Source organism: Desmodus rotundus, chromosome 7 (genome assembly GCF_022682495.2).
Source record: "Desmodus rotundus isolate HL8 chromosome 7, HLdesRot8A.1, whole genome shotgun sequence".
In the NCBI taxonomy this organism is placed as follows: domain Eukaryota; kingdom Metazoa; phylum Chordata; class Mammalia; order Chiroptera; family Phyllostomidae; genus Desmodus; species Desmodus rotundus.
In genome coordinates, this window is record NC_071393.1 from 44,990,266 (window position 1) to 45,008,689 (window position 18,424).

General features: G+C 34.3%; 1 non-coding gene across 1 annotated transcript; it reads left to right on the forward strand.

The window, feature by feature from the left end:
- The first annotated feature begins 15,759 nt into the window (after nucleotides 1-15,759).
- LOC112317000 (U6 spliceosomal RNA) lies at nucleotides 15,760-15,861 on the forward strand. The gene has a single exon (XR_002976069.1). It is a non-coding gene; the product is annotated as a U6 spliceosomal RNA (small nuclear RNA).
- Nucleotides 15,862-18,424: the final 2,563 nt, after the last annotated feature.

Consider the following 18,424-nt stretch of genomic DNA (forward strand, 5'->3'; position numbering starts at 1 on the left):
GGTGATCATATCAATAGATGCAGAAAAAGCATTTGATAAAATCCAGCACATTTTGTGATAAAAAAAAAACCTCTCAGCAAAGTGGGAATAGAGGGAACATACCAATACATAATACAGGCCATATATGACAAACCTACTGCCAGCATTATATTTATGGGGTAAAAACTATAAGTATCTCCCTTAAGATTGGGAACAAGACAGGGATGTCTGCTTTCATCTCTCCTGTTCAACATAACACTGGGAGTTTTAGCCACAACAATCAGGCAAGAAGAAATAAAAGGCAGCCAAATTGGAAAGGAAGAAGTAAAACTGTCTTTATTTGCAGATGACATGATACTGTACATAAAAAACTGCAAAGATTCTACCAAGAAACTGTTGGAACTGATAAATGAACTCAGCAAAGTAGCAAGATGCAAAATTAATATCTAGAATTCAGTTGCATTCCTATATGCCAAAATGAACTAAAATGTGAGAAATTAAGAAAATAATTCCATTTAAAATTTACTCAAAAGTAATAAAATTCCTAGGAATAAACCTAACCAAGGATGTAAAAAACCTGTACTTGAACAATAGTGAGACCCTGAAGAAAGAAACCGAAGAAGATACAGATAAGTGGAAACTCATATTGTGTTCATGGATAGAAAGAATTAACATCATTAAAATGTCCATACTGCCCAAAGCAGCCTATAGATTCAACACAACACCTATCAGGATTCTAAGAACATATTTCACAGAACTAGAAGAAACATTTCAAAAATTCAGATGGAACCCGCATAGCAACAGCAATCCTAAGAAGAACAAAGTTGGAGCAAACACCATACCTACTATCCAACTACACCAAAAGGCCAGTATGATCAAAACAGCCTGGTACTGGCATAAAAACAGACACATAAATCAATGGAACAGAAGAGAGAGCCCAGAAATAAACCCATATCTTTATAGTCAATTAATATTCAATAGAGGAATCAAGCACATACAATGGGCTAAAGAGAGTTTACTCAATAAATGGTATTGGGAAAATTGGAGAGATACATGTAGAAAAATTAAACTAGACCACCTTCTTACTCCACACACAAGAATAAATTCAAAATGGATTGAAGATTTAAATGTTACACCCCAAACCATAAAAATCATAGTAGAAAACATAGGCAGTACAATCTCAGACATAGCTTGTAATAATATTATATCAGATAGGTCTCCTCAAGCAAGGGAAACAAAAGAAAAACAATAAACAAATGGGATTTCATCAAACTAAAAAGGTTTTGCACAACAAAGGAAAACATCAATAAAACAAAAAGACAACCCACAGAATGGGAGAACATATTTGACAACACATCTGATAAGGGGTTAATACCCAAAATTTATAAAGCACTTACAAAACACAACACCAAAAACAAACAACCCAATTTAAAAAATGAACAAAGGACCTGAATAGACACCACTCTAAAGAGGACATACGGATGGCCCATACATACATGAAAAGATGCTCAATGTCACTAATCATCAGAGAGATGCAAATTAAAACCACAATGACGTATCATCTCATACCTATCGGAATGGCTACATCAATAACTCAGTAAACAAGTGCTGGCGAGAATGTGGAGAAATGGGAACCGTTTTGCACTTTGGTGGGAATGCAGACTGGTGCAGTCACTGTGAAATGCAGTATGGAGATACCTCAAAACATTAACAATGTATCTGCTTTTTGACCCATCAATCCCATTTCTGGGAATATTCCTGAAGGAACACAAAACACTAATTCTAAAGAACATAAGCACTTCTATGTTCATTGCAGCATTATTTACAATCACAAGATGTATACAAGATGTGGAAGCAGCCCAAGTGACTATCAGTTGATGAGTGGATAAAACATACATGGGACACTTACACAATGGAATACTACTTGGCTGTAAAAAAGAAGAAAAATTTACTCTTTGGGACAATATGGATGGACATGGAAAGCATTATGCTAAGTGAAATAAGCCAGTCAGAGAAAGGCAAATGCCACATGGTTTCACTCATATACAGAATCTAATGAACAGCTTGAACTAGTAAACAAAATAGAGACAGACTCACAGGTGGAGAGCAGGCTTACAGCTAAGGATGGGGGTGAAGTTAGGGGGTGGAGGGATTGAGCAAAAGGGGAAAGGGACTCATGGACACGGACAGCAGTGTGGTGATTGCAGGGGTGGCGGGTATAAGGAGACTAAATGGTAATGGAAAATAATACAATAAAACCAAGAAAAACAATGAAGTAGTATACTAGTGTGAAAACTTTTAATCACAGAGTTTTCTATGATTTCCATTTCTCTACATGATGAAACTTACCTAGGTCACAAGAAAATCTCAAAACATATTACGAGCTTTGAGTTGGTATTAATGTTATACAAATATGAAAAACAGTATTCCTTTAGTTGCTTCTTGGACAGTGATGAACTTAGGACTTTGCTTTGCTTCCATAAAAATCAATCTCATGCGTTGTGATCTATACATATATAAAATACTTGTATGTATACATATTAGATATATATGACAGAGAGAGATTTCTTTATTAGATTTAAAAACTCATTTCACTTTTTCACCTATTTGAAAAATATGAATAGAAAAATATAATTTTAGATGCTTCATGCATCTGGTAAGTGTATTTGTTATTATTGTTATCAACAGTGATAGCATATAGGTAATTTATTGTTGTATCCAATTGGCAGTAATGTGATTTAGAACAAGAAAATGGACCCAGCAGATGCAAACCCATTGATTTTTGGCAGCTGGAAGTTGAACAGCTGAAAGACGACATTTTGAAGTGAGGATGGAAGAGCAAGAATATTTGGCACAAGCGGAACTGTTACAACATCAGTATTGTTTTCTGAGTTACTAGTGCATAGTATAAATGCAATATTAGGTTTGGTAGTGAGAAAATAACTGTGTATTTCAGTGTTAACCTCCTGAACTCAAATTCAGCATCTGCAAATATTACATAGACTATTTGAAATATATCTTCTTAGTGAATTAAAGCACAAAAATAGTGTAAATTTTAAAAACACTTAGGTTTTGAATTCAACTAAAACACAGACATAAATAATGTCTCAAGGTTGGATATTGAGCAATAAAATGTCAATGTTTAGGAATAAAAAGCCATAAACCTAGTAGCAAACAATAGAATGCCTTAGAATATATAATACTTGGTCATAAAGTTCATTCAAGGAATATATACAATGTATTTATTATTTCTTATTCAGAGCTTTATTGATTTTCATTATTATATACTTTTAAAAATAGCTACTTGGTATCAGCCTAGAGCAGATTGGAATAGAACTCTAGAGTGAGATTATTAGGAACAGGTCAAAGGTGAGCTAGCTGACAGTCCTGTGATTGAAAAATAACCAAATAAAAAGCTGATGTAAGTAATATCTTCATACAGCAAAAGGATAAAATTTTTTAATGAAAATGCTGAGTCATCCAGCAAAGTTTCAGTAACAATCAGGTCGGCTTATGAGGAAAGACAAAGATATAATTATTATTAGAAGAAAAAATGGCCAGAAAAAGTGTGTAAAATTAAAAAAAAATGTGTAGCCAGGACTCAGATGAAACAAGTGATAACAGTATCATAATAAATGGTGAAGCAAAAAATAAATAATAATTAAAGAAAGTGAAACTATTGTCCTTGAATGAACTTATGAAGTAAAATCACCTACCTAATCTAGATAGCCCACTTCCATCTGGACTGTTTCATGAGATAAATAAAGATAGTTTTATTTAATCTCATCACTGTTACAGTCTAGTCTGGGTCTTACCTAATGAAAGAAACATTATTATTCAAAGTATTATTATCTTTTTAAAGATTTTATTTATTTATAGACAGGGGAAAGAAGGGAGAGAGGAGAGAAACATCAATGTGTGGTTGCCTCTTGAGTGCCCCCTACTGGGGACCTGGCCTGCAACCCAGGCATGTGCCCTCCACTGGGAATCAAAACAGTGACCTTTTGGCTCACAGGCCAGCACCCAATCCACTGAGCCATACCAGCCAGGGCTCAAAATATTATTGATTATAGTCAAAGTATTTATTCATTACAAATTATGTGCCAAACACTAAGTCTTAAACTGTTAATATCTTCAATCTATAGATTAAAAGACAGAGCCCAGGTATGTTTAATAATAATGATTTTTACATTAAAAAATGCCAAAAATCACCCTGGCTGATGTAGCTCAGTGGATTGAGCGCGGGCTGTGAACCAAAGGGTTGCCAGATCAATTCCCAGTCAGGGCACATGACTGGGTTGTAGGCCAGGTCCCCAGTGGGGGCCACATGAGAAGCAACCACACATTGATGTTTCTTTTTAAAAAAATGCCAAAAATCATTAAACAAAAATAATTAAATATGTTACAGAACATTTTATTGGAATATTTTGCAGTTATTAAAACAACTTTAAATTACCTGTAAAAATATGGCAAAACTTGTTATCTTTTATGAAAAAAGAATTTATAATTGTATGTAGAATATGGATATAATTATTTTAAATCCTTATTGACTAAAAAGATCTATGCATATGAAAACACTGAACAAATACATACTATATACCATAAATTAGTAATATATTCTTGTGGGTTGTTGACTTCTAATTTTTTTAAGTTGGAAAACATATTTATTACCTTCCATGATAGATTTCTGTTCATAAATCTAGATATTTTTCTTTTATTTATACCCCTGAAGTATTCCAGATGATTTCACTTACCTCAATAAGTTGGCGGATATTTTTTAAATCAAAAAAAGAAACTCAGGAAGAAAATTCTGCTCTGTTGCCCCGTAACTCTGAGGTGGGCTTTCAAAACAAAACGGTGGTAATAACTGATGATCACAGATTTCTAATCTATAGTGTCTCTAAGCCGTTTTTGGAACCTACGGATTCAGTTGTTTAAAACACTTTTATTTTATCTTATGTGTATTTTATCTTATGAGTATCTTATGTGTTTTGGGAACTGTGTTGAGTCCTAGAGATATCAAGGTAAAAAGACACTGTCCCAGTTCCAGAAGAATTCGTTGTCTAATGAGATTAATTATAGTTAAAGAAAAATACATTAGGCCTATGTAACGAAGCCTCCTTTGAAATCTGTAAGGACTGGGTTCACAGAGCTTCTGGATTAGTGAACACGTGGAGATTAAGGGGTAATGGCATCAAATTCTACATCCCTTCTCCAGTCGTTGCCCTGTTTCTCTTCCATCTGGCTGTTCCTGAGTTATATTCTTTTATGATAAATCAGTAATATAGTAGGTAAAAAAAAAAGAAAACTACGTTAAACCAAATGTTGAATCTTTGAGATTATTAATACTTTGTATGGATTATTTATTGACCTTGTCCTAAGACATTGATTATACCACTTTTTTCTCAATATTTAGCAACTTATTAAAATTATAAACAACATTTATCTTGATAATTTTTAAAAAAGTCATATGAGGTTATTGTGCTTCAACAATGTGCCCTTTGTTTTAGCCACTAGGGAGACAGATAGAAATAAGATATTTAATGGTACTAGGTAGCAAAAAATTAATCAGTAATTAAGGTTTTATTCCACATTTAACAGTTAAGGCAAAAATGTCTTTAATAATACCCAATGCAGACAGTCAAATTGAAATACAAAACTGTTGGGGACTGCTCTGTGTTTTCGGAGATTGTAGCTCCTGGAGAGCAGCTCTGAAAGGGGCTAGTAAGTCTCCCTGGAACACCAGGTCACAACGCAGGTGGTCTGTAGGCATGACTGCATTCTAACACCGAGGTCCCGTGGGAGTCAGGCCTGAACCGTACATTTTCGTGCTCTGAAGCCGGCTCTGCTCAGTGATAGGCCCTGTTACTACAACCCAGATGCTTGAATGGCTCTCCCTACTTCATGATACATGCCTTCACAGCCACCTGGCGCCTGCGTGTCTCGCAGACCCCAACCTGAAAAGATTTCTGTGCTTCTTTCATTGTTACCTATAGATAGGGCTCGTTTTTTATGGCTATAGCCTGTAGGACATTGATTGATAAGCTATGCACGTGTGCTGCCTCCCCCTGCACTTCCCAACCCTACTAAAGGCCGTGTGGGAGAAGGGCTAAGGGGCATTCTGCACTAGAGGGACTGCCAGCCCTTCCCCGCAGGAGCAACAGGATCGCCTCTGGGGCGACTCTTTATTTCTATCCATGGCGGCCCCAGGGAACCTCGCAGGCTACAGTTCCCATCACAAAACATCTGATCTAGTGATCAGTAATTAGTAATAAGTAGTAAGTACTTTTACTCAGTAATAAGTACTTTTAAATATTAGAAAGTATATGGTGTTGCAACATCATATTATCTTAATTTAAAATTTATTCTGATACTAAACAGAATTTTTAAAATATGAAGCACTTCATCCTTTTTTTTCTTTTTAAAAATTTTTTTATTGTTATTCAATTACAGTTGTATGCCTTTTCTCCCCATCCCTCCACCCCACCCCAGCCGAACCCACGTCCCTCCCCCACCTCCACCCTCCCCCTTGATTTTGTCCATGTGTCCTTTATAAAGGATGGAACTGGAGAGCATTATGCTAAGTGAAACAAGCCAGACGGTGAGGGACAAATACCATATGATCTCACCTTTAACTGGAGCATAATCAACGGAAGAAAAAAGCAAACAAACTATAATCAGAGACACGGAAGTTAAGTGAAGAGGGGATTACAGGCACTTCACCCTTTTAATTCTCACAAAGATCATTCATCAAAGTAATAAAGTAAAACAAATGAGCAAACAAAACAACTGAAACAGGCAAAGACAGAAACAAAAAAATTAAAATGGCAAATATACTTTGAAAGATATGTAAATTTTATAGCAACCAAATAAGTGGGAATTCAAATAACTAGAAAAGTTAGCCTATCAAACTGTGAAGGAAAGCCTTAAATGCTCATGAATATGTTGTAAAGAAGGGAAAAAAAGGGCCTTCCGTGCACGGTGTTTGTGATATACTTGATGTACACAGCTGTTTTGAAGGTCACTTTATCAAGATGGAGAAAAACTCTTAATATTGGATAAACTCTAAGACCAGTGATTCTATTTTATGAATTTCTGAACATAATTATGTTTCAAGATACAGGGTCAAGAATATTTATTAAAGTGTTATTGTATTTATATTATATTTCTAGTGCACAAAACATACATTGTTTTAAAAAATCAAAAAGGAACAAGCAAATATAATGAAATTAAAAATCAGTTGCATTTTCATATAGAGACAAAATCATTGACATTTTTGTCTACATTTAAGTGTATGTTCAAATCTTTACAAAATTAATTATAGATTCACACAAACATACTTATGTACATGAATGTTGTTTTGGAATCCACACAGCTACAATAAAATAGACCTTCAACAATATTAAGGAATTGAATGAATACAATGTTGGACATAAATACAGATTTGTTAGGATGACTTATTTTACTGGTTGTTTTCTTAAGAGACTCCTTTTTAACATCTTTACATTTTTCAAACATTATCGTGAATATATATTTAGCTTTTCTCAGCAAATATTATGCATACTTTTTGAAAGTAGATTGTTTGGGCCTTTATAAAGGACAATTTCCAGATATATTATGTTTTGCTTTGGTCATGCTTTAAAGCCTTGGAATTATAGTGCTTAAAAGAAAATACAGAGGAAATAAATGTTATGTTATGGATGCTGAATGGGCATATATTATGGACACCAAGGCAAACAATCATTGAAAAAGACAAAATAAACAAAAGTAAACAATGAATAAAAAATAAAATATAATAGAAAAATTAAGACACTAAAACTTTTTAAAAAAATTGCTTGGAATAGATCAGTTACTGCGATAAGTGCTTTATGTACATTATCTGCATTTTCATTGTAGAACCCCTCTGTGGGCCATGAAATATCTCAGTGTCTCAAACCACATTTTCTTATAAAATAGTGTTAAAATAATACGTTTCAGAATTAATCACTGTTAGAAAGATTAAGCATTATTTGTGTAAGTTTTGTTTGAATTTTATATTATGTCTGTGTGTGTGTTTTTGTGTCTCTGTCCCTGAAGCCACAATGTACCTCTTACTGTAGGCCATGAGCAAAACACGTGAAAGTCACTGCCTTATCTCATTTAATCCCCGCAGCAATGGTATGCATTACGTGCAATTATCACTGCCACTTTACAGAAGAAAAGTTGAGTTTCATCTTTGATAACTTCCCCAAATTTATATTTAGTGTGTGGTAAAGTGGTGAGCCTAAGATCGTGAGCGGATCACAGCTCCATGATTTTGATTCTTCCCTCTTTGCCCACATTGCTGGTTCGCGAATTTCCTGCTCTGTCCCCATCTCTGTCTCTCTCAATTCTGCTCTTCGTTTTAACCTTTTCTTTTATACCAGCCTCTGGGGAGTCTCATCTTTCATACACACACAACAACAACAACAACAGTTTCCAAGAAAAACAAAATCTCTATTATCGATCTGGAGATCCTCTCATATATGAAAATATTTGAAGTTACTCCTTTGAGATTTTTATGAATTCATAGACTAATGGCAAGACGGTTCTTCTGTTGTTCCAGGGTTTCAGAAGAATCACACACGAATCTTCAGGGTTTTACGCACACACACACCCAAACACACAAATCTCTCTAGGACATCTGTTTATGGATAGAATAGCATTCTGTGTTATGAAAAGCAAGACATTTAGGAGTTGGATAAATCATAACTAGAAATGTATTTTTAAGTTTTTAAGAATTTCTAAGAAATATAAAAGATAAATCTCCAAAACCAAAAAATAAAATTTATCTGATTCTAGAAACCAGAAGGTAAGTTAAAAGGATGAATGAATTCAGAAGATGGTGTTGAGACCCCCACCCCTACCCCTGTCCCCAGCACAGAAATCAGAGTTTGGTGCATCCTCACCACACACACAAAGGTAGCCATGTGAGGTAATGGGTATGTCAATTAATTTGATACTGTAGTAATTATTTTGCACTTTATGTGTATATCATATCACTGTGTGGTCCACTTTAAATATATATATGATTTTTGTCAATTATGCCTCAATAAAACTGCAAAAAAATAATTTGGGGCATTACAGTCCTAAAGGGAAACTGCGCATTGGTCCTCAGCACAGCCAAAGTCAAAAGACCGAGCTGGTGTTTCAGAGAACAGGAACGTCTGAGGCTCAAAAATATATAAATGGTGCTTTATTCCTTCACTCATCTAGAACAATATACTTCATTTGTCACATAAGAAATGCACATTGTTTAAATAGCTTTATTGAAGTAGGTTACCATGCACACATGTAAAGCGCACAATTTTGTGAGTTTGCTGTGTAACTAAACATGAAGCCATCACCACAGTGAAGAAAATGGAGCTGCCCATCTCCTCCAAAAGCCTCCTCATGCCCGTGGTTTGTAGTTCCTCCATCTGCCCTGCCATTCTTCACCTCCATGTCCACCCCCTCCAGCTCCTCACCCGGACCTCAGTTAACCACAGTTCTTCCTACCTTACCTCATTGGAGATTAGTTGCGTTTACAAGAGTGTAACCGAAGGGGAATCATTAGTATGCCATCTTTTTGTGTGTCTGTGGGAGCGGTGAGAGTGTCTGGCTGCTTCTACTCAATTTAACTGTTTTAGATTGATCCATGTTGCTGAACTGAATAATTTTTTATAATTAGTATTTCATTATACAAGTGTTGATGAAATATTTTGTTAATCGGTTCATCATTTTTTGTTCATTTTTAAATCAATTTACCACTTGAAAACTACTTATGTTGTTAATAATTTTGAACTATGATGATTACAAATATCTATGAAATTTTGTATAGCAATTTTTCTGTGGACAGTCTTACATTTCTCTTTTTTTCCTCATTTTCACCAATAACATTATTGATTTGGATACTTTGCGTATGTCGGCTGATTCCTGCACGGTATAACATAGATCGTTCTCAGTTAATGTCTCCACTTGATTGTTATCAAGTTCAACTGGTCCACCTGACCATGGAGCACCATGGTCCAGGTAGAAAGATGTCCAGGAAGAAATCTCCAGCACAAAACTTCGCAAAGCACGTTCGACACATTGGATCAGTCACAGCACCTTCTCCATACACTGCACAAATCTTTTCTTTTTGTGCTTCGGTTGAGTTTTTACCTTGCTTGAAATAATAGAGCTTAATATGCAAAAACGTTATGCATTTTCTTCTATATTCAATATTAAAATAGCTGCACAAAAATTCACCAATTTTGATGTTTCTATTTATTTATTTTAAAATATATAACCCTTATTATATGTTTTTCTATTACCATTTAGTCCCCTTATACCTCCTTCCCGCAGCAATCAACACACTGTTGTCCATGTCCATGGTCCTTTGCATTTTTGCTCCATCCCTCCACCCCTTAACTCCACCCGCTCCTGCACTAGCTGTCACCTGCTCTCCATCTGTGAGTCTGTCTCTGTTTGGCATGTTAGTTCTGTTTGTTTATTAGATTCCACATGTGAGTGAAATCACATGGTATTTGACTTTTTCTGACTGGCTTATTTCCCTTAGCATAATGTTCTCCAGGTCCATCCATAGCATTGAAAACGGGAAATTTTCTTCTTTTTTACAGCCAAGTAGTATTCCATTGCGTAAATGTCCCATAGATGTTTTATCCACTCATCTATTGATGGATACTGGGGTTGCTGACACATCTTGACAATGATAAATAATGCTGCAATGAACATAGGGGTGCTTATTTCTTTATAATTATATTATAATTATAATATTGTTATAGTATATTATTATACTGTAATAATATACTATACTATAATATTATACTATACTATACTATAGTTATACTAGTAAACTATATAGTATAGTATAACTATAGTTATACTATACTAGTACCATACTATAGTAATATATTATACTATACTATATTATAGTATATAGTATATAGTATAGTATATTATAGTAAAATAATTATAGTATTTTGGATTCCTTCGTGTATATTCCCAGAAGTGGGATTTCTGGGACAAAAGGCAGATACATTGTTAATTTTTTGAGGTATCTCCATACTGCTTTCCACAGTGGCTGCACCAGTCTGCATTCCCACCAAAGTGCAAAAGGGTTCCCCTTTCTCCATATGCTTGCCAGCACTTGTTGTTTGTTGATTTGTTGATGTAGCCATTCTGACAGATATGAGATGGTATCTCATTGTGTTTTTAATTTGCATCTCTCTGATGATTAGTGAGTTGAGCATCTTTTCATGTGTGTATTGGCCATCCATATGTCCTCTTTAGAGAAGTGTCTATTCAGGTCCTTTGTTCATTTTTTAAATTGGGTTGTTTGTTTTTTGGTGTTGTGCTTTATAAGTGCTTTATAAATTTTGTCTATCCCTTATCAGATATGTTGTCAAATATGTTCTCTCATTCTGTGGGTTGTCTTTTTGTTTTGTTGACGATTTCCTTTGCTGTGCAAAACCTTTTTAGTTTGGTGAAATCCCATTTGTTTTTCTTTTGTTTCCCTTGCCTGGAAGATATATATGATAAAAAGTTTGTATGAGCAATGTCTGAGATTTTTCTGCCTGTTTTCTTCTAGGATTTTTATGGTTTTGGGTCTAACATTATCTTTGATCATTTTGAATTTATTCTTGTGTGTGGTGTAAGAAGGTGGTCTAGTTTCATTTTTCTGCATATATCTGTCCAGTTCTCCCCAAACCATTTATTGAATAAATTCTCTTTAGCCCATTGTTTGTGCTTGCTTCCTTTGTTGAATATTAATTTACTATAAAGGTGTAGGTTTATTTCTGGGTTCTCTATTTTGTTCCGTTGTTTCTATATGTTTATTTTTATGCCAGTATCAGGCTGTTTTGATTACTATGGCCTTACAGTACAGCTTGATATTAGGTAGCATGATTCCTCCAACTTTGTTTTTCTTTTTTCAGGGTCTCTGTTGCTATGAGGGGCCTTTGGTGGTTCCATATAAGTTTTTGAAATACGTCATTGGAATCTCGATTGGAATTGCATTGAATCTATAGATTGCTTTGGGTAGTATGGATATTTTAATGATGTTAATTTGTCTTATCCATGAACATGGTATGTGTTTCCACTTATTTGTATCTTCTTCTGTTTCTTTCTTCACCTGGTAGTAATGCTGGAGTCATATGACAATCATAGGTTTCTATTTTACAACACTGTAAGCTGTTACTTTTTCCATTTCCCCAAAGTTATTGTACTATTTTAGGTGTGTGAGCACTCTAGTTGCTCTACATCTTCACCCCCACTTGGTATTTTGTGGTCATTATTGATTAAAATGTAAACCATTTTAATAGGCACCTTATATAATAGGTATCTTATTGTGGTTTAGTTGACATTCCCTAATGACTAATGATTTCGCACAAATATTTGATGCATATATATATCTTCTTTGGTAAAATATGTGATTAAATCTTCTGCTAATTAAAAAATTATGTTGTTTCTTTTCATATGATTGAATTTGAGGTGTTCTTTATATATGTTGAATATAAATGTATATATGTTAAGTGTAAATATTGCAAATATTCTCTCCCACTCTGTAGTTTGCTTTTCATTTTCTTCACAATGTTTTTGAGAAGCAAAATGGTTTTTATATTTAGCAAAAACAATTTGTGTTTTTTTTCTATATTAGTGATGATATTGTGCCATATTTACAAAAAATCTTTGCCTAGGAAAAAGCCACAAAAATTTCATATCATGTTTTCTTCTAGAAGTTTTATAGTTGTGGATTATACACTATTTGTTGAAAAGACTATTCTTTGTACATAGAAATGCACTTGCACTTTTGACAAGTATCAACTGACCATTCATGTTGGGTCTAGTTGTGAATTCTATGTTCTGATCTGTGGATCTAGGTCTGAATTCTATATTGATGTATATTTTTTCTTTATACTAGTACCACATTCTACTGGTTGCTGTAACTTTATATCTTCCAACTTTGCTATTTTACAAAAGTTCTTTTGGGTACTGTATTGGTCAGGGTTCCTCAGAGAAAGAAAACTGATAGGATATTTGTGTGTGTATCTCCTGAAAATCTGCATGTTGAAACTGCAAGCTGGCGACTCAAAGCCTGGCAGGCTTGATATCCAGGAATAGCTGATGTATCAGTGAGAGTCCTAAAGCAGGAAAAGGCGAAGTCCTAGTTTTAAGCAGGGAGGCAGAGGGATTCTCTCTTACATGAAGGACAGTCATCCATTTTGTTCTATTCAGGAGTTCAGCTGATTGGATGAAGCCCATCCACATTAGAAAAAGCTATCCATTTTGCTCAGTCTAACAATTTAAATGTCAGTCTCTTCTGGAAACACCCCCACAGAAACATCCGGAATAGCATTTGATGAAATACTTTGGCATTCTGTGGCTCTGTCAAGGTGACACATAACCCTAACCACCCCAGCTCTTGTAGGTCCTTTGTATTTCAATATCAATTTCAGTTCGTTGAATTCTACAAAATAGCCTGTGGGGATTTTGATTGAAATTACATTGACCCTGTATATCAGTTTAGTAAAATTAAAATAAACATACTGGGTCTCTTGACCCATAAATATTGTATATCTCACTATTGATGGAGGTGTCCTATAATTTCTTAACCAATGTTTTGTACTTTTCAGTGCAAATAGTTCTTGGATTTATGTTGTTGTTGGAATTGTCTCTAGTAGTTTGTATTTTTTATGTTGCTGTAAGTGGTACTATTTATTCCTAACACTTGTAACTTGTGTGTATGTGTGTGTGTCTCTCCTTCATATAAGTCTTAACAGAGGTTGATCAATTTTCTGAAGGAACCAACCTTTTCACTGTTTTTGTTGTTTTTCTATCATTGATTTCTATTCTGATCTTATTATTTCCTTTTGTTCATTTACTCGTGGTCCATCTGCTTGTATTTACCTAGTTTATCAAGGTAATATCAAACACACATTCATTGGAAACCTTTATTCTATTCTAATTTAGATGTTTGCTGTTATAATTTCTCTTTTTGCTTTAGCTGTACCCAATACATCAGTATGATGTTTTCTTATTTTCACTATTTCAAAGTATTTCTAAATTTTCTTTGATTTCTAATTTGATTCATGTTCTATTTAGAAGTACACTATCTAATTTTCAAATATTTGAAATTGTCTTTTAATCAATGATTTTTAAATTATTTCCTCCATGGTCAAATAAATTTGTACTATTTGAATCCTTTTGAATTACATGAGTTTTGTTTCATTGTATAAAGTAGACTGCAGTTCCTCATAACGTTCTATGTGCCCTGCAAAAGGACGTACATTTGTTGTTCTTAGGTGTTCTATAAAAATCAATTTGATTTACTTGTTTAGTATTATTGCTCAATTCTTTTTTAAGTCCTTCCTAATTTTCCCATCTATTTGTTGATGTCTGCAAGTGCTAATGTGGATTTGTCTACAAGGTCTATCCAGAAGGTGTCCATCCATGTACTGTGAAAAATAGAAACATTTACTGGAGAAGACACAAGATACAAAAAACATTGTACATGGAACAATGATGCCTCAGTCCTCTTCAAAGTAGGCACCTTAGGACCTCACACAGTTCTCCCAGTCACCACCAGCTGCCACATCATATTTTCCTGAATCTCTTTTGACAATCTAAAATCTCTCCCCTTTCAAAAGTGATTTCTATTTTGGAAAAATTTAGAAGTTGCAGGGTGCCAAATCTGGGCTGTAGAGGAGCTGAGTCACCTGGGTGACTTGATGTTTTGCCAAAAAACTCTGCACGAGATGTGATTCAAGAGCAGGCACATTGTCGTGATGAAGCTGCCGATCACCAGTTGCCCAGAGCTGCAGCCTTCTGAATCATCTGAATAGTTCCCACAGAGGAAGGTTCAAGCTTAACACAAAACTTGATGCACATTTGTTGCTCTGCTCGCTCAGTCATTTTAAATATGACAGCCACACAGTACACATGCTCACTCAATGGTGTCTACCACCCCCACTGACTAGTACAGTGAAGTCGTCATTGTTCACACATGCACATTCCAGTCTGCTCTCCTACATTGACCGGTTGCACTGACAACACACAAAATGTTATCATTATGTTAACAATGGCTGCACTTTTTCTGCACAGACAATGTATTTCTCTTTTCAGTTTTATCAGTTTGTGCTTAAGTGTTTTAAATCTTTCTTATAAAGTACATAAATATCTAGGATTCTGTTTTGTATGTGTTTTGATGAATTTATCCTTTGTCAATGTGCAATTATTCTTTGTCTTTTGCTGTAAAATCTAGTTTGATATTAATAGAAGCACCCTTATTTTCTGAAAGATATAGCGTAGTATGTATATCTTTTTCATTATTTTACTTTTAACTTTTTCTAGGTATATATTTAATGTGGTTTTCTTGTATGCAGCATGTGTTTGGACCTTGCTTTTTATTATGTACAGTATGACAGGTTCTGTCTCTTAATTGGAGTGCTTTATTTTGATTATTGAGAATGCTGCATTTAAATCTACCATTTTGCTCTATTTGCTGTGCGTGTCCATCTGTTCTTCTTTTTCTACTTTATTTTAGACAAATTAAATATTTTTAAATATATTTATCTCCATTGTTGGTTTATTAATTGTGTTCCTTTTAATGATTGCTTTAGAATTTATGTACATCTTTAACTTATCATGCTTTGCCTTTAAGTGATATTATATTACCTTATGTTTAATACAGGAACCTCTCATAATTGCATATTTGCATTTATCTCTTCCTAGACTTTGTGTTATTTTCATTGGAAAAAAAAAGAGAGAATAACAGCCCCTGTGCTTGCTTCAGCTGCACATATAGTAAAACTGAACAATGCAGAGATTAGCATGGCCCCTGCAAAAGATGACATGCAACTTCATGAAGCATTCCATGTTTTTGAAATGAGCAAATGAACTTGCCTTTTGCTTCTGAAAAAAAAGTAGCCCTTGACATCAAGGGACTAATCTGATGCTCATAGCTAAGGCTTGCTGCTATTATATTACAAACTGAATAACGATATATTATGTTTTCTATTTAACATAACAATGTATCAGAATGTCTGTATGCGGTTACTCTGAGACCATGATGAAATGAGACAAAAACCTGGTCACTAAGCAATTCAAAAAATACTAAACATCTCTCATTTTCAATAAGTGACTTTATCAATTATAGTGTTATTCTCATACTTTTCTGTCCTCCTATAGAAACGATTTATTGACATGCCCTACCATACAGTTGTCCTGCTTTCTGAAAACACCCAATCAAGAATGAACCCCTACTTCTTTAGTACCTACTCCAAATTACCCATCCAGAGCCTAAACGCTATAGTAGTTTTTTTTTAAATATCCTGTTACTAAGACTTGATAGTTCCCAAAGCTGTGTTCCAATCATTGCAACAAATAATAAACGCAAGGTGTTTAACTGCAAGTTCTCTCTTGGTGGTCATTGGTTGAAGGGCATTGACATTCTATATATTTTCTTCTACATCTGTTATAAAACAAGATTACAGTGTGAGACTGTGGAATCAATAAAAATGCTTAAATGTTATCTTTGAGAATAAAAAAATATGATCATTTGACCACCATTTTGATATTATCTTATAAGACTGAGAAGGTAAACCACTTATGACCTGTACTCCTTGATAAATGATCAATAAATATATGTACTCGGTAACATCTCCAATATGCCCAAGCAATTCTTTTTATAATAGAAAAAAGCTGGAAAGAATGTTTTCATCAATACAGAAATGGATAAATAAATCACAACTTGTTCATATACTGAACATTAATGAAATACAGGTGTGTGCATCAAAATGAATAAATGTCCTATTCGATCAGAGGAAAATTTATAAATATGACATAATTAAATATAAAGAGTAATTCATATAATACTAAACAGTATGTGGTTGAGCATGTGTAGACTTATTCAAAACTATAGCCACAAAATTATAAACACAATTTCTGATAAGTGGTTTATCTATGGGTGAAAGGAGAAAAGAGTTGAAATCAGTGATAAATGTTCATCATAAAAAGTCCTCAAGAATATAATTATTTTGCCATTTCTTAATGCCTAATTTGAGTTGTGAATTAATGAGTTCTTACATTTTTTCATGCACAAACTATGTATGGGGGTGTTTATGTTATATGCATGAATATTTTCTTATAAGAAAAGTATTCACTTGCATATGTAAACAATATAATCCTAATTTGAAAATAAGGTAAAAGTGACTGTGTAATCTTTAAAGACCATACTAGGGCATTTTCTAATAAGGCTCCCTGAGTGCATTAGGCTGTCTCACTCTTTGGATGGATTCAAACTTTGCACAATTGCTTGGGGCTAGCATAGTTTACAATTCTGTAAAACCTAACAAGGATGATGTTTTATTGTGCACTAAGGAGAGGATAACTCCAAAAGTTTAGCAAAAATCAGTTGCTTATGATTTACTAATCTCACTTTATTATTCCTTTTCTTCACTAACTGTATAAAATGATAGTTTTCCGATCTTCTCTAAAACTAGCTTTGCATCCTGCTGATTCCCTCAGTAAGTAACTGAAATTTGGATACATGCACTTTTTTTTTTTTATTGAGCATCATGTTTTCAGCACTTTGAGAATTATAACTAACTCTTACAGAAGTCCCACTGAGATGTTATACTCACTGGATCTGAAAGCAGCTCATGAATTGAGGAAATTATAAGTACAACTTTGAAATCTCTTGCCTTCCTGATCAGTGAGTTCCTGCTGACTTGTGGCAGAATGGCCTTCTTTTCAAAGCTTTATATGTTAATGACTAATGATCTGAGACATATTTATATTTCAAAAATTATAAAATATACAAACCTATTAATGCCCTGGCTAGTATGGCTCAGTGGATTGAGCACCAGACTCCAAAGCAAAGGGTCACCTGTTAGATTCCCAGACAGGGAACATGCCTGGGTTGCGGGCCAGGTCCCCAGTGGGGGGCACACTAGTGGCAACCACACATTGATGTTTCTCTCCCTCTCTTTCTCCCTTCCTTCCCCTCTGTCTAAAAATAAATTAATAAAATCTTTAAAGAAAAGTTAATAGTAATGACTGATAGCTGGTGAAAGATAGTTAAGGTCTTGTTATTCTGTTTGTTATTTTTCAGATAGGAGTCTGAAACATCAAGTCTGGCTTAATTTTTTGGAGTTCAGGACGGCAATTTGTGTCTCCAAAGTCAGCACCTTGTCCATCTGGTTCTGGTTGGACACCTCTCATTTTAGTTCTGAAACTGGTAGACTGTCTGGGATGCCACTATTTCAATGTGAAGATCTGTGAAGGCTTAAAAAGATGAAATTAGATAATAAACTTTGAGTGTAAGATAGTATTTCCTCTGTTTAAGGAATTTCATGACTTCATGGCTTGGGGAGCTTGGTATCACAATGTAAGTTGGAGAGAAAATGTTTTATAACTAAAGAAAAAGTGAAATTATATATTTATA